Raw genomic sequence first — 22303 nt, forward strand, 5'->3', positions numbered from 1 at the left:
CCTAATCAGAGCCTGCTTTCCGTGGCCTCTTTCGGAGCCATAAACCCAGCACTTCCCCATTTATGTCGATCACAAACAAATAAATAAGAGCCAAAGGGCCCGATCCAATTCCAAAGTGTTACACCAAGTCCAGATAAACAGCGAGTTCTGTGGCGTCCGCGTTCCTTTTATCTTTCACTTTATTTAACCAAATTAACTGCTCTCCATGTCCCCTGCGTGTGAGTGTCTCTCTCTGTCATATAAAATACAATCACGCCTGCTTGCTACATGTTTCAGATACTTTATCATTAACATCAATTCCAGCCAAATTAGGAGTTTCTCCCAACATAATTGCCCTTCCCATTATCCAGCACTTTATTTTTTCAAAGCACTTTCCAACCATTAATTAGTTAACCCTTAGGACGCCCCAGAGCCGGCGCTCAATGTCACCCTCCCTGTCTCCCAGCTGGGAAGGGGGGGGGCGGGGGTCAGGTGGTTTGTTAGAAGTCACCCTGGATGTGGGGGCTGGGGGCTAGGGTGGGACCTTGGAAATCCTCCCTCTAGTCTCAGACCCTGTCTCAGCTGGCCGGGTCCAGGCCTGGGCAGCAACTGACTTTCATCTGATCTTAGTTGGCAGAGCCCGCAGGGGCCCGCGGCGGGGTTGGGGGGGTTCCTCAACACCTTTAAGTCGGCTCATTCCTGATTCTCTCTATGGCTCGCCCAAGGAAGGAGGGAGCAGAATGAAGGAGTGTGGCTGGGTGGTGGTGCCTTCTTTGCTGCGGGGAGCCCCAGGGCAAAGGGAGGAGAGAACAAGAGAACAAGATACCCCTTGCAATGTCCAGGAAGTGAAGTGACCTTGGCATTATGGTTATGGGTGCGGATAACCAAGGTTAGGGGGCTGGGGGGTGTCTGGAGGATTGGCTCTCTTGGGCGCCCTTACCACAGGGGGTCCAGACCTTTCTTTCCGCCGAGGCTTTGGATGCCTCCTCGGCTAGGTGTAGCCCCGGTTTTCATGGGCCCCAGGTATTCGGGTCAATGAAGACTGGGTGCAGACGTCTTGGGAAGATTCAGGAGGAGCCATCCAGGGAAAACAAAGTGATTTACTTCTTGGACCGAGTTCTGCCTTGTCAAGACGAACTCTGCTCGCGGCTGCTCGAGATACATTGTCGAACCACCAATATTTTACATTTACGACCGCTCCATCGTCCTAACTTCTTTAATGATTTTTTTTTTTTTCTTAAAATCCATGAACTGGCTCCCACAGGACACCGCCAGGAACCCTCAGAGAGGTTGTCCAAGCTTCTCGTGACCTCAGAGACTGGTGAGTTTCCCAGCGCTTCTGTTCCCGCATCTCCCCTTTCTGTCCATTGCCTTTGAGGCTGGGGCCACGCGTGCTCAGGCAGCCTTGCAGAGAAGATACCAGCCACCAGCCTGGGGACACGCCTCTGCCTTCCCCCCACTTGCCCTGTGCCACATGCTGTGTGCATTGGGACTGCAGGGAGCTTTTCCAACCCAAGGAAGGGAAGCCCCAGAGCGCACGCTGACCGCCTGGTCTCTGCGGTCAGACACTGTGGGGTCCGAATCTCAGGTCCCCTTACTAGCAGTTTGACCTTGGGCAAGGTGACCTCTCTCAGCCTCCATTTTTCAGCTGCCAAGTGGAGTTGTTTGGAGGGCCAAGGGCAATAAAGCATGTGGGGGGGCTCAGCACCCCACAGTGGACGTGAGCTATCCTTTTGGTCAAGGAGCAGCTTGTAGGCTGTCCTATGGCTTTCATTCTTCCAACCCCCAGTCTGTTACTGCGTCTCCATCCACTTTCCTCCAGGCTCTGGTCTGGATCCGTAAAGCAAGGCGATGGGACTGGACCGTGCCCTCATTCTCAAACCCTTCATCTCCCAGAAGAGAGCGGGTGAGATGTGGTTGGCCCCAAGCCCCGACCTGCTGTCCCAGATGTGTTCCCTTCCACGAGACCCTCCTGTGCAAGGCTCCGCCATTGCCACGTGCCAGAAGCTCCCCGAGGGCAGGACGATGTCGGGTCCAACGAGCATTGCGTCCTGAGCCCCTCCCCCAGTGCCCAGCGGGTGGCAGCTCCTCCAGGACTCAGTGACTGTTCACACTGGCCATGGCCATGGAGCTCTGCTCTCTTCCTTCTGGGCAGGTTCCTTCCTTCCCCTGGGCCCTTCCTTCCTTCCGGATTTTTCTTTTCTTTGCCTTTCCTTTCCCTTCTCTTCTCTTCTCCTCTCCTCATTTCTTTTCTCTTAAGCTTCTGGAGTTCTGTGCAATAACAGGTAACAGCTTGAGACCAACCTAAGCCATGGGGGACTCTCTCCCCACGCCCCCTGTCTTTGTAGCGTCACTGAAAACAAGGAGCCCACTCATTACCCTCCAACCAATGATGTCCCTGAACCCTGCATTCATCTGCTCATTTCTTCACTCTGTAAAGGTGCACTGAGGGCTCGGGGCGGCTGACCTGGGTTGGAATCTTGGCTCAACCCCTTAGCAGTTGAAAGAACTTCGTCGAGAGACTTAACCACACTGCTCCTGGGTTCCTCATCGGTGAGAGGAGAGAAGAGCGCCCATCTCTCCCATGAGGGGTCCATGGTGAGGAGTCGAGACAGAAGGAATGTCTGGCACTTAGTGTGTGCCTGGCACATAGTAGGTCCTGCAAATATGGCAGGGATTTTCATGAAGGGTAAGACTGTGTGAGGACCACAGTGGCTGCAGCTGAATTTGAGTCTCTGTAAAGATTTCTGTAACAGATAAAGGATCCCGTAGGACCATCAGCCAATTTTGGATCCTAAATAACACAATCCCTGAAGTTTTCTGACATGCTATCCATCTACAGAGCACTGGACTGGAGACGCCGTCTCCTGCGGGACCTGCCACCCTCCTTCCACCCATGAAAATCAAAATTCAGAGAGGTTGTGCGGCTTTTTTCTGGTCACAGAGCAGAGCCATGTGGTCCACCAGAGAACCTCAGACTCAGTTCTGAGCACCTCCCTCGACCACTCCCCTACTCTGCCTTACAGCAGCCCCCAACCTCCACCCCTTGGTAATACCTTTCCCTTACACTGGGGTAGCCTGGGACCTTCTCTGGCACCCATGGATGGTCAACTAACATTCTAAGGGGCTGAGATGCATTCCCCCACCCTCAAGACCCACCATTGCAGGGGGTCATGCTAGAGACCCTACTGATGCCCCTTCCGTGACAGCAAGGAATGAAAACCATCTGTGGGGCCCAGCATCTTTAGGGGATGCCGAGGGAGAAGGACCATGCCAATGTGTTTGGAAAAGAACGACTGGATTTGGCGACACCTGCCCAGGGCTCCCCTGACAAGGACCCATTGAGACCTGTAGCCACGTCCCTAAGTCCTGGCCCTGAGAGGGGGATTCCTCCCAAGCAGTCCCACCAGCCCTGCCCCCAGCCTGGCACCTTTCCAGGTGGGTCCTGAGAACAAATCTGGGCTCTGAGTAATGGAGGTAGGGACTACCTGCGTGGCCTACAGCCCCCCGCCCCTCAGTTCTCCTGGAGCCCCTCCTCCCCCTTCTCCCACCCATACCCAGCCGCGTGGGGCTCAGCCTGCGGCAGGCCCAGAACTGAGGGTTTTGACTTACAGCATTGCACTGAAGCCTCCCTCTGCCCCTTTGAGACAGTCTGTCATCAGCCCCATTCTACCGGTGGTCTGATGAAGGCTTGGAGAGGTTTGTGCAACCCTGCCCTCAGCACCCAGGCCTGTGCTGGGAGGTGCCCAGGAAATGTCTGCGGGAGAAATAAAAACACGACCAAGAGAGTGGCTGAATGAAAGAGAAGAGGTCCTTTCCGTGGGGGGCCAACCACAGGCCAGCCACGGTCTGCAGAGTTTCCCCGAGTTAGCTTGTTTAATCTCTGCTGCAGTCCTATGGGCAGGTACAGCGATCATCACCTCGACACAAAACAAGACCCAAGGAGATTAAGTGACTCCCTCGGGGCACACGGGTCGCTGGCAGTGGGGCTGGGAGTCAGCCCCAGACTGTCTAGCTGCAGAGCCCACCTTGTGACTGATCTCAGCCATGGCGGTAAGTGAGTGGGTGTGGGGGTGGACGAGGTTTTGGAGGTCCAGGAGCTCTGCCCCCTGGGTCTCTCTCTGCCTCTGCAGCACCGGTGTTCCCAGCTGGCAACCAAGCAAGGGGAAGCGTTTCCTCTAAGTCCTGACCGCTCTCCCAGGCACATTCCCACCGTTACCTACACAGGGAATTAAGACTCAAATCCTCGTTTGACACGATGCAGAAGGATGCTAAGTACTTAAGCGCTAATTAATTAGTGAGCTGTACCCGCCGCCACCAGCCGCTGGAGGAAACCTCAAACAGACCCCCAGAGCGAGCGCCAGCACTCTCCCTGCCACGGAGGCCAAGGCACCGGCCAAGTATAGGGGACAGAGAGGAGGGGGCTCCATGGGCAGCCCCGGGTCCAGCCTCTGCAGAGAAGGGGGTCCAGGCCAGGTCTGAGCCCTGTCTTCGGGTCTTCAGAACCCCGTGGGAGCTGGAGTTCTGGGACCCTGTCGTGGCCGGAGCCCTGAATGTGACTCACCCGTGATGAACAAGCCTGAGTTTGTCTGACTTCACAACAGGTTCTCAAAGGAAAGCGAGATTCCAGGGGCCACACTGACCCCCCACATCTGGGGAAATTTCTGGGACCCTTTAGATAAGCCGGGAGAATCTTCTTGCCCCAAACCAGCCGGTACGTGTTTGTCAGGGGTGGGACCTCCAGTCGTCCGGGCCTCCCAAGACGGATAGGCAAGGGCACCATAAAGCCAGCCACACGGAGGGAACAGTTAAAGACAGGGCTCTCTCCACCTCTCCTGACCTTGGTCTTACCCTCTGTAGTTGGCCAAGGTCAATCTCCCAGATGGGGCCGAGAGTAACTGAAAGCTAGGGCTTTGGAAACCCACTGGGTTTACCTCGCTGCACTGCCCCTTCCCAGCTGCATGGCTTCACGCAGGTCAATTTCTGAGCCTCCGTTTTCTCAGCTGTGAAATGGGCCTCCCGGTCGCCGTCACTCAATAAATGGTGGCAGTGGTAGTAGCGGATGTGGTCAGCCTCCTCCTCCTCATCTCCAAGGAGCCATCCCTGTGGACTCTCAACGCTTGGAGCCCTGCAGAGTGAACCAGCCATCCTGGTTTGCTTCAGACTCTCCCAGTTCTAGCACTGACAGTCCCATCACAAGAAACCCTACAGTCCAGAGCAAACTGGGGCAGTCTGTCAACTCCCAAGTGCCCTCGAGAGGGTGGAAACAGAGGGAGGTCTGGTGTTGGGGGGAAATCCTGCTCTCCCCATCATAACTCCTCTTAAGTCAGGGCTTCCTCGGATCCCAGACCCTAAGGGCCCCTCCCCAGAGGTGGCTGGACTTGGGAGGGGCAGACAGGGGGACCCGGAGTCCCCGGGGAAGAATCTGGAGGCATCAGGGCCCTGGGACCAGGGCTGCAGCTCTGATAATACCCCAACCTGCGTCAGCTGTCCGTCCCGCCTCCTGGAATATTTGCTCAGCAACCAGCCCAGAAACAGCATTGTTCAGGACAAAAATACAAAACACTGGGTTGGGGCTTGTTGTTTTTTCTTTGCTGTTCAAATTCCTCTGGGCCCTGGGGAGGGGAGCCCGCGTCTCTGCGCCGCCACCCCAAGGACAGGCAGAGGCAGGAGCTGGCCCGCCCGGGTTCTGTTCCCCACCTGGACCCCCAGGAGCAAAGGAACAGGTCCTCAGGCTCCCAGGGTGCACAGAAGGAGGAACTTCAGCCCGGTAGCAGAGGCAGGACGGTATCTGGTTAAGCTGGAGTAGCTGTCCCTCCTGGTGCTTTTATTGAAGCCTCGCAACCCTGCAGGAAGGAAGTCTCAGCCCATTTTACAGAGGAGGAGGTTGAGGCCCAGAGCGTTCAGCAGAGGCAACATCTAAACCAAAGCCGGTTATGGCGGGGGTGAGAGAGGGAATGGCTTATGTGGCATCTCAGAGGAGGCGGTCTTCCCAGAAGTGGGCCTCCTCTTTATACCTGTTTGCTCATGAAACACCTTTACAGAGGGCTGAGAAAGCAGCCTGGGGGAACTGGGGGGGGGGGGGGCTTCGCCCTTTCTCCAGAACTCTCGGGCCCTCAGAGGGCATGGCTTCCTTCTGTGCCCAGTGCCCATGCTCCCCCCTGCCCCAGCCAGGAGCCCCCTGCTCAGCGCCCAGGTAGGACGCCCCAGGGCCCAGCCCTCTCCCCCTTGCCTGTGCACAGGAGGGAGGGCGGGAGGCGGGCCCAGCTCACCGTCCAAGGCTGGCGGCTTGGCATGCAAATGGGCGTGGAGCAGAGACAGTGTGCCCGGAGACAGGTGCGTGCGACCGACGGAGGCCGGGCAGGGCCAGGCTGGCTGCCGGACACCCCTCCTGCTCCAGACCCTCGGAGTGCATCACCTTCCCTGTCTTCAGAGCAGCTCCTTGAGGTCTACTCATCCTCATCCCCACGTTCGGGAAACAGAGGGAAGGAAACTGAGGCTCGGGAAGCCAGATAAATGACAATCGTCACTTAGTGGCGTGGCGTGGGCTCAGGCCTGTCCGACCCGCAACTTGGCATAACCCGGATCTGCCCTGCGGTGTTAAGAGACGGCTCTGGGGTCAGGCCTGTCAGGGTCCAATCCTGACTCGCTCATGGCTGTCACATCAATATGTCACTGGTCTGTGCCTCTGTTTCCTCACCTGGAAGATGAGGCAATGACACGACCTCCTTACAGGTGATCACGAGGGCCAGTAAGCTAGTGCTGGGCACATAGCGGGGGCTTGGCGGAGGGTGGCCGTGCTGTCACCCCTGTAGCTCGAGTAAGAACATTGTTACTTTATGACCCAGGCTGCCTCTTTGAAAGCAGCGAGGCTGGCAGGGGTCCCCCAGGGCTGGGGATCCCGCAGCACACGCACACCTGGTCCTCTACATGCTCTCCCTCCCCCCGTTTCTTGGAAAGACTTTTCTCATCCTCGACCCCCAGTTCTGGACGATTCTAAATGCCCTGGTCTTGCCAGGACCACTCAAGACCACCTTGCCTGTGGCCTGAGCACGTGCGTCCGGACGCACCCCTGCTCTCACAGGTGCCCACCACCCTTCCCTGGGGACCTGGCCTGAGGCCTAGGACCCAGGTTCTCACCCCCAGTTCCTTCTCAAACTTGTGCAAGTCTGGCCCTAGTTCTGGAGCCCCCCAGTGCTCCCATGTGGAAGTTGAAGACAAGACTGAATGAGCCCCAAGTATCCCCGGAGGCTAAGATCTGGAAGCCCCAGACCGTCCCAGTTGAGGAAGGAAGAGCGGAAAATGCAGCTGCCCAACAGGACACCGGCCCCTAGCTGGTCCTGCTGACCGGCTGTCGGTGCAACAGGACCCCAAGTCCATTAGAGGCTCCCGGGGCCTGTACGATGGTCCAGTCCAGCCTCCGTCACACGACTCACAAGGTCCCACCTAGTGGGGTCTAGCCTCCCTCTCCCACCCTGCCCTCTCCTCTCTCCTCCGTGGCTTCCCCTTTCCAACACTGACCTTCTGCTCTCCCTCAAAAGTGCCATGTGATCTTGGTCCTGGTCCTGGCTCATGGCATGGCCTTCCTAGGAATGGTCTCCTGGCACTCTGTTCCCTGCCCCTAACCCTTCTCTCCCCTGCCTTCTCCCCCTCCCCTTGCATTGTCAGCTCTGCAAAGACACCGCACTAGCTAACCACCTTAGGCCGGAGACACCTGCTTTTCCTGAGTGTGAGACCACCTGGTCCCTGCGCTCGAGAAGCTTAGCATCCAGGAGAGGGAATGGTGCCAACCCACAGGTACCAGGTCATTCATTCATTCTTCACCCAGGAAGTACTTTTTGAGGACCTACTGTGAGCGGACACCAGGGCTGAACCTAGGGTGGCTGCACCCCTGGGGCTAGAGACCTGGGGACCTGGGGGCACGGGAGGGTGCTTGTGCTACTTAGAAAAGTGCTGTGGGAATGTACGAGGAGATACCCTGATAAGGCTGGGCTGTGTGTGGCTGTTTTCTCTCCCACCCCCCAACCCAGAGAGCCTCGTGAGTGGACTGGCCCACGGGAGGGGCTCGGTGAACGTGACCAAAGAGGACTGCACAAGGCACAGAGGTCTCATTCGAGCTTTGCAGGCTCGGGGTTGGTGGCGAGGTGAGGGGGTAGGGGGGGTGGGACGGTTGTGACCTGCAGGAGCTGGAGAGGCCTTTCTGGGGAGACTCGAGGAGCAGAGCCTTGGAGACGGGCCCTCTCTAGGTATGGTGAGGGCAAAGCTCGGGGTGGAGGAGCAGGGGCTGTGGTTGAAAACAGGGTAGGGTGGGGAAGGGGGCATCGGCACAAACTTTGGGACTGAGGGTCTTGTCTGTGAATTCTATTGAGGAAAGATCCAGGCTGCCCACCTGGCCACCATCGTGCCTGGGACCCCCTAAGCCCCACTCTGGCTGGGGATGCCAAGGAGCCCCAGCTCTTGGGAGCAAGGAAAACTATGTCTGTAGTCAAAGATGTGGGCGCCCTCCCCCGAGCCCCAGAGCATGGGGAGTGCCCTGGGCAGGGCTTGCCCAGGCCTGGCGCTCAGGCTGCGCCCTCTGCCCTGGGACGTCCCGTACCAAGAAGGACCTATTAAAGGGACAAAGGTCCTCGCAGGGTGCAGGCACCCCAGCTCAGCCCTGGCAGCTGGCCCGGGTTCGGGCTGTGGCAGGAACCCCCACTCTCAGGGCAGAGAGGGAAAAAGCGGGGTCCTTGGGCTGTCTCCCTTCAGGTTCAGCCACCCAAGTTCGGGAGGCCAGGATGCCTCTTGGCAGTTTCTTCCCACAGGCAGGAGGGGGGTAAGTCTAGACCCTGCAGTCTAGCAGTCATGAGTCGGAATCTTGACTCTGTCCCTGAGCAGCTGCGTGATCTTGGGCAAGCTGCTTGACCTCTCTGAGCCTTAGTTGGCTCATCTTTGAGTAAAATGGGGTTAAGAATAATACCTATGATTTAAGATTTGTGGAGAAAATGCTCGGATACTTGCCACAGAGCCCATCCCCAAATAGGGGCTCGGTTAACAGTAGCTGTTCCTTGCTGTGTTTGGAGAGGGGGATGGACAGACGGACACCGCACGTGAGTCTCTAGGTCCCCAGAGGAAAGGAAGCAGCTCTGAGATACTTCGAGAGATGGGAGGCTTCATCCTTTCCCCAGAAGACCCAAGGGAGCCAGCCGGGGGTGGGGTGATGAAAGTGGCCTCAGGTGCCTCGGGGCCGGACTGAGGTCTCCTGCCCGGGACTTGGGCTGCGGTATCGCTGAATCAGGGCGTGGGGCAATCAGCTGTTAGAAAGTGGAGTCGGGTTTATTATTGCTGAATGTTATCATCCCCGATAAGAACTAGATTAAAAGGAGGGAGGGGGAGGCAGAGGCGGGGTGAGGGGTGGGGGAGGAGCAAAGAGCAGCTTCGGTCTTGCTGAGCAAGCCCTCTGGCCTGGGCCTGGCGGGGACCCCGGAACCAAGCCCCTTCCTTGGAGACTCTGGGCAGAGCCTGGCGAGGGGGTTGCGGGCACCCGCCTGGTAGAACAGGGTGGGGCGGGGGGGGGGGCAGGGACTTTGCAAGCTGCGGGCTTGGCACAGGGACACAGCTCTCCCCGGCGCCGGCCATCATCAGGGGACTGCCTGCTTAAAGGACCCAAAGGAGGGACAGAACCGAATGCTGATCCTGGCTCCGCCCTATCAGCCGGGTGGCCGTGGGTAAGCCACTCCAGCTCTGCCGGCCGTGGTGTCCCCATCTGTCAACCACGCTGACGACTGCTCCTACTCCGAGGCTCAGGGGGAGGATTAACTGAGGTAAAGGAGGCAGCGCGCCTGTGACACGGAAACACTTCCTCCCTCCTCCCGCCAAGCCCTTTAGCGTGGCAGGACTGAAGGAGGCTCTGACACGGACACGGGCCTGCCCACGGCTTCCCTCGTCCCTTATCCCTCTCCCTCTTACCATCCCAAGGTCCTGGTCCTGAGACTGCTGACCCTCTGCCCCATTCATTCCAAAGCTTCCCGACCTTTCACCGTTGCCGCCCGAGGCGGGCAAGGCCCAGTAGACCCATTTTACAGATAGGGAAACTGAACCCAGAGAGGATCGTGGTTCGCCCAAACACCACAGTTGGAATTGGGGACTCCTAGCTCTCTGTCCAGGGCACTTCGCCTTCTCGGCCAGCCTTCCTGCCCCTTTGGCACCTAGCCGTGGGGCGTGGGGGTGTGTGTGCCTGGCCTGGGAGGGCCCCAGACTCCTGGCTGGCGTGGCTGTGGGGCCCCTGCCCCTGGAGGTGTCTCTGCCCCAGGACAGGACTTCCCAGGACGGGCCCCACAGGCATTCCTTGCCATCAGGGAAGGCTATAAAAAGCAACACTTTTCAGCCCCAGAGTGTGACCTATGCGACTTCACAGAATCCAGAGAAAAACAGAGATAACCTTGGGAAGGCCCGACCTTCCAGAGGAGCGGGGACAGGAAGGGGGCGCCCCTGGGCTTGGCCGGGGTTTAGGATGGGGCATGGGGGCATGGTCTAAAATAAAAAACAGAGCTTCTTGGTAGTAGTTAGAACAATAATTACTATTATTACCATTAATTATTAGTCAAATTATTATTAGTAGTAATAGTATTGCCACTGGATATTCAGGACTGGCCATGGGCTGGCCCCGTGCGCTGATGCCTGGGTCCTCCCGGCTGCCCATGACGTGGACCCTTTTACTCTCTCATTTGACAGTCCAGGGGACTGAGGCTCAGAGAAAACCAGCGACCTGTCCAAGGTGACACCACGTCCGGATGCAGTCACATCTGCCTTGTCTGCTCTTCCAACACTCACTCGTTCGGGCTCTGGTTGCCTGAAGACCTCCAGCCATGCTGTTCCCTCTGCCTCGAGGGCTTGTCCCTTTTCTCCCACCTCCTTATCCCTCAGACTGCGGCAGAATGTCACTTCCCTGGTCTGTCCCTCCCACATACCCAGAACACCTACTGTAGGACCGGTGCTGTTCCTGCCGCTGATGACACAGCAGCGAACGGCACTGACAGACTCCTCCGTCCTTGAGGGGCTGGTGTCCAGGGTAGACCAGAAAACCCTGAGCGTCTATAGCCAGGGGAACTGTCCCCCTGCAGAGCTACTGCCCCACACTTGGGGGACACAAATCGGCAAGATAAACTTAGTGTATCATCCCAATACATCACTTTCTTAAATTGGCCTGGGGCGGGGAATCATGGGGGCTTGTGGGAAGAAGCATTATCTTTTATTTAAGCAGCACGGATCCCTTATGGGCTAGCCTCTCAGACATCTGTCAAATTTTTAATTTGGGGAGACCCCTGAGGCTTCACCGTCAGCTCGCCCAGGCTAGGGGCGCTCTTCGTGGCTCTTTGGGGGAGAAGGCTGGAGACCTCACATGCAAGGGATGCAGCTGTCCTAGCCTGAGAAAGCCAGGCATCTAGAGGCCTCTGGATCCCTCTGGCTGAGCCCAGAGCTTCGAGGTCAGGAGGATGTTGAGCGCCGGGGCTCAAGCTGGGGTTCTGCTCCTGCCTGCCGTTCAAGCCCTCACCCCTCTGGGTCTTCTCAGTCTTGTGGATAAAGCGATGCACTTGAACTAAAACTTCTTTGGGAGTCCAGCAGGCCCGAAAAACCTGTCTGACTCTAAGGCCAGAATTGGTCGACCCGCTCATGGGTCCCATGCCACCTCCCAGACCCCTCCCCGCGGTCTTCTCTCCCCCGCCCCACGCCCTGCTTCCCCATCCTCACCCCCGACCTGGTGGTACCTCCTGCCGGAGGCCGACTGAAGGCAAAGACCACCCCAGGCTCAGAGAGGAGAAAGAGAAGAGGCAGGAGGAAGGTCACATTTCTGACTTGGCCCGCTGCCTGGTTTTCATTAGGCCCACTGCCTAATTTTCCTGGGCGGCACTTGCTTTCTTGGCTAGTCTCCCCTCTTTCTTAACCGTTTCAGAGGAAAGAGCTATCACACCCCCGGCCCCCTTGCTGCTGCTGGTATCGTGGCCTGAAGTGTTTTCCTGCTGTGTCACCTCTGTGTCTCTTGCTGCCACGTCAGCCACATCTCCTGTCCCTGGAGTCCCCAGGCACAGAACAGCAGCTCAGATGTACCCAGACTTGAAGAATAACACTAATTATGGGCATTAGCATTTATTGAGCACCTACTATGGGGCCAGGCTCTGTGAACTCGGTGACTTCCTCCAACAACCTCATGAAGTAAGGCCATTTGAGCAATGGGAAAACTGAGGCTCACAGTTGTTACGCAATGAAGGTGGGACCCCACATCAGTGCCACCACCCACCATGCCCTAGGGACTCCAAGAGCCTTCGAATATCCCTCTTCTAGTTAAGTGCACCTTTCCTCTACCCCTACACCCTTGTCTTCTGGATCTCTCCCTGTCTGCTCCAGAATGGGGATTAAGGGTAAAGGCCAAAAGCCCAGACACAATGCCTTTGAGGTACACACAACCTGTTTGAAAGGTGAAGGAGATGAGGCTGCTCAGGGAGGACTTTGGGGCCCCCAAAACCAGTTTCTGGGGCCAGGGAGGGGCTGGACCTCTTTCTGGGAGCAAGATCAGCTGAAGGTGGCCCCAAGGGGAAATCGAGTCACCTGGGAAAGGATGAGGAGCTTCACGGGGCGAAGCAGGGTGGAGAGGTCATGCTGGAAGCACGTCATTCCCATCAGAGGACTCCGTGGGTGTGGAGCGGGGAAGAGGGGGCTTTTAACTCTGGCTGATGTCCTAGCTAGGTGGGGGGACTGTGGCCCCTCCATCAGAAGGGGGCGCGGGAACACGCTGCTCCCACCAGCCGCAGTACTAGCCCCTTCCCCCTAGGAAGGGCTGCCCAGCTTTCCTGGGACCCGGCGCTCGGCAGGTACCAGTGGGGCTGCCCAGCTCCTCCGGCCAGGGCTGCGATAAAAATCCTGCAGTGATCTGCGTCAGAGAGAGAGAGAGAGAGAAGGGGAAAAACACCCTCCAGTGCCTGACATTCTTTTTAGGATGCCCATAAAAAATAATGTGACCTGTAAAACCGGCAAGCTGCTTCCCAGCCCGTGACACGGGGGCCCCCACGCCCCACTTCCACTCCCCAGGTCCACTCTCTCGCCCTCGGGCTGAGGGCATTACCCTGGGAATCCCTGAGGGTTCAGGCCTTCAGAGCGCTGGGGACCCTCAGGCCGGGGGAGAGAGCAACCCCAAACCACTGTGCTCTGCCCACGTGGGGCCCCTTCCTCCACTTCCTCCTCTGCACCCCCGCCCCTTCCCGGGGCCCTCGGGTCAGCAGAGCTGCTGCTGCCAGGCCAGGGGGCGGGAATGTGCTGGGACAGGTGTGTTCTGCTTTTGCTCTCTCGCTCTCCCAGGTGAGTCACCCCGTGGGAGTGTGTTGATGAATCCGAACCCGGGCTCTTTGTTTGGAGCTCCTGGGAATTCGCGCACGGGGGCCAGACACCCGGGCCGTCTGTGGCCGGATGGCACCGAGAGCTGGGAGTCGGGAGCCGGAGGTGCTGGTCCCAGTCTTGCCACCAGCCGGTTGCTCGAAAACGTGTCCGTTCGGAGACGATTCGGGTCTGGGTTTCTCTACCTTGAAAATGGGCATAACAATTGCGTCCTTTGTAGTTTTGCTAGAAGGCAATAAAGCGGGTATGTTCTAGCGAGGGTAGTTTCTGGGTTGGTGACGCTAACTGCCATTTCCTGAGTGTCTACTATGGCCCAGGCACTGAACCGGGGTGGTTTACAGTCCACTCTCCCCGCAGCCCGAGGGAGTCTGTGAGATTACCATCCCCTCTGCTAAAGGAGGGGACCGAGGCTCAGAGAGGTTAAGTAACTCCCCTCAGGCCACAAGGCATACACCCAACGGCCACCCACAGTGGGAATTAAGGACATCCCTGCAAATACCAGGCACAGTGATCACCGACGAGCCCCTTCCCTGCCCTGTAGGTGAGGCCAGTCCAGAATGAAACCAGGTGTTCCCCTCCCCGGTTTCCCCTAGGCTTGGCCTGCCCCTGCCAGTGGCCTAATGGAAGTCACAGCTTCCTCCCAGTGCCCTGCCTCCCCAGCCCTGCCCCAACTCCCAGAGGCCTTAGCTTCTCCCAGCTCCCTCCCGTGGGCGGGCAGGGCTTAACGCTGTGTCCCAAAACCCAGAGGTACATGCGTCATGACTAGGGAGCCTTCCAGATCTGCCTCCGGAAGGGCCCACCGGCCAGATTTCCCAATTTCCTGAACTCCACATCTTCACCCTAGCCAGGGGAGTGAGAGCCTCCTTGGGTCCCCAAGGCTGTAGGAGGACAGACCCTGGGAACACCCTTCCTTGGTGGGGGCTGGAAATCTGAGTTGCGTTCATACTCTCCCTCGGGCACATTTCCTGGGTTTCATCCGTCATTTCTGAAGCCTTCAGCTGCGCAGTGAGGCAAGGCTTTAAATGCTCCCTCCCTGGGGCGCTGGGGGAGGAGGGGTAGCTCAGGCGGTTAAGCGTTGACTCTTTGATTCTTGGTTCACATCATGATCTCAGGGTCATGATCTCTGGGTCTCGAGATCAAGCCCTGACTCTAGCTCTGTGCTCAGCAGGGAGTCTGCTTGGGATTCTCTCTCTCCCTCTCTCTTTGCCCCTCCCACCTCCCTGCCCTTGCACCTGAGCACATGCCCTCTCTAAAATAGATTAATAAATAAATCTTAAAAAATATAAATAAATGCTCCCTCCCAGGGAAGAATCCCCTGGACCCACACTTACATTTCTCTAAGCATCTCGTTCCCTACGTGGCTTAGGAATTCCACTGTCTCCTCGTGCCCTCAGAGTGACAAGACAACAATGGCAACAGGAGTCACGGTCGAGCATGTGTTCTGTATTAGATGCTCTCCGGACTGTCACTCACAGCAGCCCCATTTTACGGATGAGGGAACAGAGATGTCCTGAGGGCAAATGACTTGCCTAAGGTCATAGAAAGAGTCAGTGGCAAGAGCCAGGATTCAGAACCCACATCTCTGGACACAAAGGCTCCGGCTTTTAACCACCAAGGTTGCTTCCAGCTCCAGCGGCTGGCAAGTCTTTTGCTGATCCTGTCTGCGTGCAGAACGGCCTGGTATACAGCAGGGGTCCGACCAGTGCTTACAGAGAGGATGAATGTACTGAGAGGTTTTTGAATGTGTGCAGATGGGTGAGTGAATCAGCAAGGGAATGAATGAATGACCTCAGCTCTCCCCATAACCGTGAGAGACGAGCAGCACTGATCCTCGTGCATCAGATGAGGAAATTGAGGCTCAGAGAGGGAAAGCAACATGCTTGGGGTCACACGGTGAGCTGAGGCAGAGACGACGATCAAGCCTCCTGACCCCTCCCCCAGGAGCCCTTCCCATCTCTCTCCTCCCGTTGTCCCAGCCGCACTCTGGGCCCGGCTCTGCCTCCCATCTCCGAGGGAGGCTGCGGGCACAGCGTCTTTAAGCTGCCCTTTGAGGGACGAGCCAAGGAGGGGGCTGGGGAGGGGGCCTCCACCCAGCACGCAGGGCAAGGAGCCCAAACCCGTCCGTCTGAGATGGGGTCAGTGCGGGGGGTCTTTCTCTGCAAGCACTTACGGCACAATTGATGGGAGAAGCTCTCATCAAACAAGGGACAAATCATAAAGTTCGGGAGATGGAAATTAGGCACGGACAAACGACCCAGGTGCAAGGGAGAGATTTATGGGGGAGGCTGTATTCTAGCTAATGATTTCTGCTAATGATTCTCCGAAGTGTACAGTGGCACAGAGCCCGCGCTCCATGGGGTGACGTGAACCCTGCGGGCCGGATGAAGGACATTTCTGGGGAGACAGGGATGGCAAGGGGATGATGAAGAATGACGGAGGCACCCCCGGATCCCCGGCGCCCCCTCCCTCGGCAGTGGCTGGAGGGGATGCGGGTTCTTGGGGTGTGAACGGGCTCGGCCGGAGATTAATCGCTCGACCCGGCTCTTTGGCTCTTTCTCCGCTTGCCCTGAAAGTGCCTCCCGGCCTGGCAGCTCTGAGCGTTGGCGGGGTCTGCCCACTGCTGACACACACATTTTCAGAGCCCACCACCATCTTTCATTCCACCAGCCCCCTCGCAGATGCAGGGTTCTGGCTGCAAACGGTCCCGCCCTCCTCCTCAGTCCTCCCCTCTGGAAGAGCCGTCTTCTCAAAAATGCCACCTGCTCCGACTTCATGACCCTTCTTGTCTACCCTCAAGGGTCAGCGCCATGCAGGTGGCAACCTCCACCGTGGCAAGGTTGTGGGGGGGGGCACCGGCCTCTGGTTCTGGGGCACCTGGCCCTTCTCTGTTTTCCTCCACCACCTGAGCTAGGGACATTGACCCTCTTGGTTAGGACAGTCCCTCCCCAATTTACCTTCAGTCCTACTTACGGCCGACCACATCCTGGCCTCCTGGTTCTGCAGGGCAGGGCCCTCAGGGAACAGCAAGGCTCTGCCTTTCAAATCCATGACCAGAGAACGTTCACAGTACTTAATTCACGGGGGTCAAATCACCAAGGAATTCCATTCTTAGAATTCCTGTGTTTTCTGACTTCTCCTCGATGAGCGTGTGTGTGCCTATTTTTTTTTTTTAAGTGAAGAATGAAAAGGTGAAGATGAGCAGCTGTGAGAAAGAAGGAATGGAGTCCCCCCCACGTCACCGCTCGGCCTGCTTCTGCCTTGGCTTTGCCGTGCTGGGCCCCCACCAGATGCCCAGGACTGGCTCACACCCACGAGCTCACAAATTCCTCACATTGGCTCTAAAAGAGGGGTTTACTAGTTCCCCCATTTTTCAGATGGGAAAATTGAGGTTCATCAAGGTAAAGCGCTTATTCAAGTCCTCATGGTTCATAGATGGCCCCAGGTGACGCTTCAGCCCAGGTCTCCTGCATTCGCACCCAGGCTACTTCCACGGTGTCGAACCCTTGCCCACCACCGGCACCATCATGGCCTGTGAGCTGAGACCCATCTTGGGGGAAGGAGCTGGAGGAGCACAGGGGGAGGTGGAGGCCGAGACGCCTGGCTGGAAGGACCAGAGGGAAAGCAATTTCCATGTGCAGCATGAAGGAATTGTTCAATTACAGCCCAGCAAGGACCCCTGTCTGGTGACCCCCATTGAAAGCTACATTTAGGTAGCTTTCAATGGCCACCGAGAAATGTTCAGAATACATTGGAAGCCAAAAAGGCAGGTCTGAACACTGTGAGACAGATTGTCCTGTTTCCAGCAGTGGAGAAAGACCTCTGTGGGCACGGAGGTAGAGAATCAGCCCCCCCTTCCCCCATGGCAGCCACGAGGAGGGAAGATTTTGGGGGAGTTTTACTTCTGTGTCACCCGAGCCTCATGCGACAAACATACGTGGCCTTAACAATCACGGGGTGGGGAGCTCAGCAAAGCGACTTTCATCCGGAAAACAAGAAGAGAAGTAGCCCCGGGAGTGGGCCAGAGGCGATGTCCGATTGGGGACCTTGTGTAGGAGCCCGGGCTCCAGCTGTGTTTGTCACTTGTCCTCAGAGCATCACTCCTGACCGTGGGGGAGGGATTTCTCCTTGAAATCCACTCTCCCCCACAGCCTGTCCTCCTTGGCCCAACTGCCACCCCCTCCGGGTGTGAGCAAAGGCCAGAGTGAAAACGAGACATGAAACTCGAACCTGGGTAACCAGCGTGGCGCTGATGGTGGATAAGGAGGGCTCACCGCTCACCAGCTGGGCGCCCCCCACCCTGGGAGCCGCCCCTTCCCTCTTGTCACCTTCTCCCTGCATCCCAGGCCCTGTGTGGGGATGTGACGCCAGGATTGCTCCCCCCCACCCCTCCACTGCGATCGCAGACTGAGAGACGCCCGTTACCCTGCACGGCCCTGTGGACTCAGGCAGCAGCTCTAGAAGGCGCCTTTGACAATGAGCAAGACCATCCATGTAACTGGCGGGAGAGATCCGATTGGCTGCTGAGAGAAGAGAGCCCTGGTGGGCTTGGACCTGGGACAGGGACGTGGGGTTCCCCGGCCAGGGCACTCGCACAGGAGGGAGGACCCCTAGAGAGCTAGGAGGGCGTGATGCATGCCAACTGCACAAAGCATCATGGGAAAATCTCACGCTCTGCCACCAGAGCGACACAGCTGAGATCCCCGCCTGACCTCGCCTAGCTCTGCAACCTTGGGCCAGCCACTCACCTTCTCTGAGCCTCCTTTCCATCCCCCGTAAAATGGGATAATAATCATAACAACCTCGCCTGGCATATAGAGTGATTAGATTCAATGCACGCAAAGAGGTGTGTAACTGGTAAGTCCTCAAGAAATGAAGCTATTACTGTTGTCATCGAACGTGGAGACAAGGCCTAGGAGTCCCAGAGCGCACTTGTCTGGCGTAGGAGGAATCTGGGGCTGAGTAGTCGCAGTGTTGGCCTGGCCCACCCAATGACAGGGTGGGGGTGCGGGGGTGAGAACAGGAAGAGGAGGGGCGCCTGGGTGGCTCAGTGGGTTAAAGCCTCTGCCTTCAGCTCAGGTCATGGTCCCAGGGTCCTGGGATCAAGCCCCGCATAGGGCTCTCTGCTCAGCAGGGAGCCTGCTTCCTCCTCTCTCTACCTCTCTGCCTACTTGTGATCTCTGTCTGTCAAATAAATAAATAAAAAATCTAAAAAAAAAAAAAAAAGAAGAACAGGAAGAGGAAGGGGAAGGGGAGTCACTGCGGAGATGACAGAGATAAAGATGTGTCCTGATCTTACCCCATCTGGGTCACCAGCTGCACCCCAGGGGTGATGACTCAACTAGTGAGGAAAAGTCCCCACCCAAAGACTTGTCCCACAGGCTGTGGCCCAGTCCCATGGGCACAACAGACACACGCCAGGGAGGCCCATGGAGTGATGCCCAGGGTCATTGGTCTGCCCCATGGCTCACACATCCCCTCGTCTCTTTACCCCCAGCGGGGGCTGAGGACCAGGAGCTGGCTAAGTGACTTCCCTGAGACGGGGCAGAGGCAAAGACAGGTAGGAGTTTTCGGGACTACACAGCAAGTCCCGTCGGCTTCATCCCATTCACACCCAGAGAGGTCAAGTCACCTGCCCAAGGTTCCACAGTCAGCCAAGGTCCATGTTAGAGCCGAGAAACCAAGATCTTGCCTGTGATGGCAGGATGCCCAGAGTCTGGCTGGAGATGGCACTGGTCTGAGTCGTTTTACTCCTACAACCCGAGAACCATGGAATGTTCAGCAGGAGTGACCCCGGGGGCCCTGGTGTTCAGAGGATGCTTCCGCAAGGCTCCCAAGGACCATCCATGGGTGTTTTCACTGCAGACCCGGCCCCGGGAGTGAGAGACGGACAATCCCACTGATCCACATGCCCTTGGGGACTCGCCTCATCCCTGAGCTCCCCAAACGCGGCTCCTTCCACTGGGAACAGCTCGTTCTTGCCTCCACAGCCCCTCTGCACCCCTGTCTAAAGTTCCTGTCCTCCTCCAGGCAGCCTCCCTGAGCCATTATGGACCCCAGGCCCCATGCCCCGGACGCCACGTCCCTGACGCTGGGGGATGGGTTACTTCTTCAGCCTTTTTTCTCCTTTTCTCCAAGGTGTGTGTGTGTGTGTGCGTGCGTGCGTGCGTGCGTGCGTGTGTATCACCTCGTTGGTTTCGTCATGGCATTTACCACTGCGTGTGCCTGTCTTATCCCCCAACGAGGCTCGAAGCTCCCAGAGAGAAGCAACCATGTCATCACTGTCCTCCATCCTCAACCCCCCAGAAGGGCCCTTGCCCACCACAGGAGGGTTCCAGCACCCTCCTGGGACTCACAAACCAGGCCCTCCTTGCTCTAAGCAAAAGTAACTCTTTTAAGGGGCTGATCCAGCGCTCAGGGATGGGGAGGATCGTTCACTTTTAAGAAAGTCTTTGCTTTAGAGAAGGATACTGGCAGAGGCTCAAATGGCCAGCTCTCCCCGCACCTGCCAAATGTATTGTCTGCAGAGATTCCCCCGTGCTCTGAGAGTCTTGGGCTGGGTTCACCAGCAGCCTGAGAAACCCACATACCTACCTGCTCTTTGGTGTGGCATTCAAGGCCTTCCCCTGTCTAGCACCACTGTGCCTTTCTTAATAGAAATAAAAATGACGGTGGTTGACATTCGCCAAGTGCTTACTCTGGGGGGACAGCTGACATCGTTGTCATTCATTCCTCAGATGACTCTCCGATGAATTCTCCTCTGTCATTCTCACCGTAGAGAGGGAGACAGAAAATCTAAAAGATCCAGAAAGGGGCTGGGACTTGAGCCCCGTTTGCTGGGTGTCCCCTGGCACAGCCCTAATCCCAGGGCCACACAAGTCCCCGTAGCGGCAGCCTCTCCTACTGGCAAGCTGGCAGCCCTGTCAAGGCCGGCCAGAAGCCTCAGTATACACCCTACCTGGAAGTTCTCCCCCTGCTTGTCCTGAGGCCCACCTCCTCTTTATCTTTGCTGAGCCAGCTCGAACGTCACCTGCCACCCAGAACTAGGGCCACTGTGGCGGCTCTGAGTTCAGATCCTTGTGTGACACCAAGGACACAGCCCGAGGGTTGCCTATGTCTGTCACCCTTGCTGAACCAGGAGACCAGCCATGCCATCAGGATGACTCAGACCCGCTCGGATACTCAGCTGATAGCGAACACGTACTAGACCCCAGGACTCATGGTGAACAAGACAGACAAGGCCTTGAACTGCCGGAGCCCAAACCTGAGAAGGAGACGCAGGCAATACATGTGTCGACAAGATCATTTCAGATAGCCACGAGCAAACGAGGTGATGTTCCGGAGAGAACCTCAGCAGGCAGTCGTCACTCCGGTCTTTAGCGAGTGAGTCCCGCTCTGAGCCTGAGTCGGCCCTGATGTTCGGCCACATCTGTCACTCACTCACCCACTGACTCACTCATTCATTTGTGGACTCATTGAATCACTAGTTCACCGAGCGCAGACCACGCGGGGTGTTGCCTTCCAGCGCCCCGGGCTGTCTCTGCGGGCGGCAAACCTGCTCCGAGTCCCCATGAGCCCAGGGAGACTGAGGCCAGGGCGGGGAGAGAGCCAGGGGGTGCTCCATGGTCTAGACCATCTCCACTCCCTCTGATCAGTCATGCTTCCTAATTCAATAAGGTGAGAAGGAGCATAATTTGATCATATTTGTTTTGCATCACTGCAAAAACAGAAAATGAAGGGCTGCAGAGCCGCGCCAATTTACTTCATCCGACCTTGATTAAAAGAAAATTAATTGTCGCATCTCTCAGGATATCACAGGCAGCAGCCAATGGCTCTCCAGGATACCACAAAGAGAGGGAAAGGCAGCGCGAGAGGCTCCGTGCCCTTTTCTCTAACCACTTCCAGCCTGGCTGGCAGCAGACATCCAAGCTGCCGTGGCCTCGTGCAGCGCGGGCGACTGATGGCGAAGGGGTGGGGGCGGGCGAGCGGGGTGTCCGTGAGCCCTTCCTCTTCCCTCCCACCCACTTGGGGTTCTTGTGCACCCCCATGCCTGCCCACTGCCCAGAAAAGATTCTGTGGGCTGGAGCCCTACCCCAAAAGCCCTCTGGGGCTCTCCTCTCTCCCCAAAGTTGGCAGATGTCCTGGGGAGAAGCTCCCCCCAGAAGGGGCCTCCCAAAGAGCCAGGCCCCCTCGGGCTTACCCCACCCCCACTGCAGGCTGCCCAGCCCAGCTCGGAGAGGGAAGGAAGGAGGGAGGGGGCTTGGTGCTGCCCGAGTGAGCCAGGGCAGGGGGGCGGCTGGTGTCAGTGGGGAGAGCATCTCATGAAAAGTTAATGCCCCCTTGCAGGTTGTTGATTTTTGTTTGTTTTTCTCTTTTTGCCAGAAGAGAAGCCTCTTTCATTAGCCCAGACTGTCATTACCCAGCATTAAATTTTCATAGAGCGGGCGGGAGGCCGGGCAAGGGGAGGCAGGCAGGGGGGGTAGGCTGGGGGGTCCCTTGGCTGGGTCTGCTGGGGGCTAAGACTGGCTCCCCTGGGTTCTGGGCTGCACGCTACCAGGTCTTCATAATCATAATGGCTTTTCTCTGTCCCCACTAGGTATTCAATATGACACGGACTGTATTGCCTTTGATCTTCCTAACGCCCCTATGGGGTGTGTCCAATGATTATCCCCATTCTACAGACGAGAAACTGAGGCTCAGAGCCCTTGTGTGTCTTGCCCATTACAGCCAGCAAGTGATGGTGTCACTGATACGGGCTCAGAGGCAAAGAGAGGACCAGGGAGGCGGTGGGTTTGGAGGGGCTGGAGGCCCAGACCTCAGGCAGGGACTCAGGGTGTGGCTGGGGTGCTCTACCATGGGAAGAGCAGCGGGAACCTAGCCCCTATCTCGACCCCTGGTGGCGGGTGGGCTGCGGCTCAGCCAGGCGAGGGTCCTTGCTCGGGGAGCCCGTGCCCCGCCA

At 57.4% G+C, this 22303-nt stretch overlaps 2 long non-coding RNA genes across 2 annotated transcripts; one reads left to right on the forward strand and one right to left on the reverse strand.

The window, feature by feature from the left end:
* Window positions 1–1129: 1129 nt before the first annotated feature.
* On the reverse strand, window positions 1130–4449 carry LOC309842205. Its single transcript, XR_014299557.1, has 3 exons — window positions 4203–4449; window positions 3592–3736; window positions 1130–2726 (listed from the first exon to the last, which is right to left on the reverse strand). It is a non-coding gene; the product is annotated as an uncharacterized lncRNA (long non-coding RNA).
* On the forward strand, window positions 3950–11142 carry LOC309842206. The gene is made up of 4 exons (XR_014299558.1): window positions 3950–4032; window positions 7648–7776; window positions 8010–8123; window positions 10693–11142. It is a non-coding gene; the product is annotated as an uncharacterized lncRNA (long non-coding RNA).
* Window positions 11143–22303: the final 11161 nt, after the last annotated feature.

Source organism: Mustela nivalis (assembly GCF_964662115.1).
Source record: "Mustela nivalis genome assembly, chromosome: 10".
Classification (NCBI taxonomy): Eukaryota; Metazoa; Chordata; class Mammalia; order Carnivora; family Mustelidae; genus Mustela; species Mustela nivalis.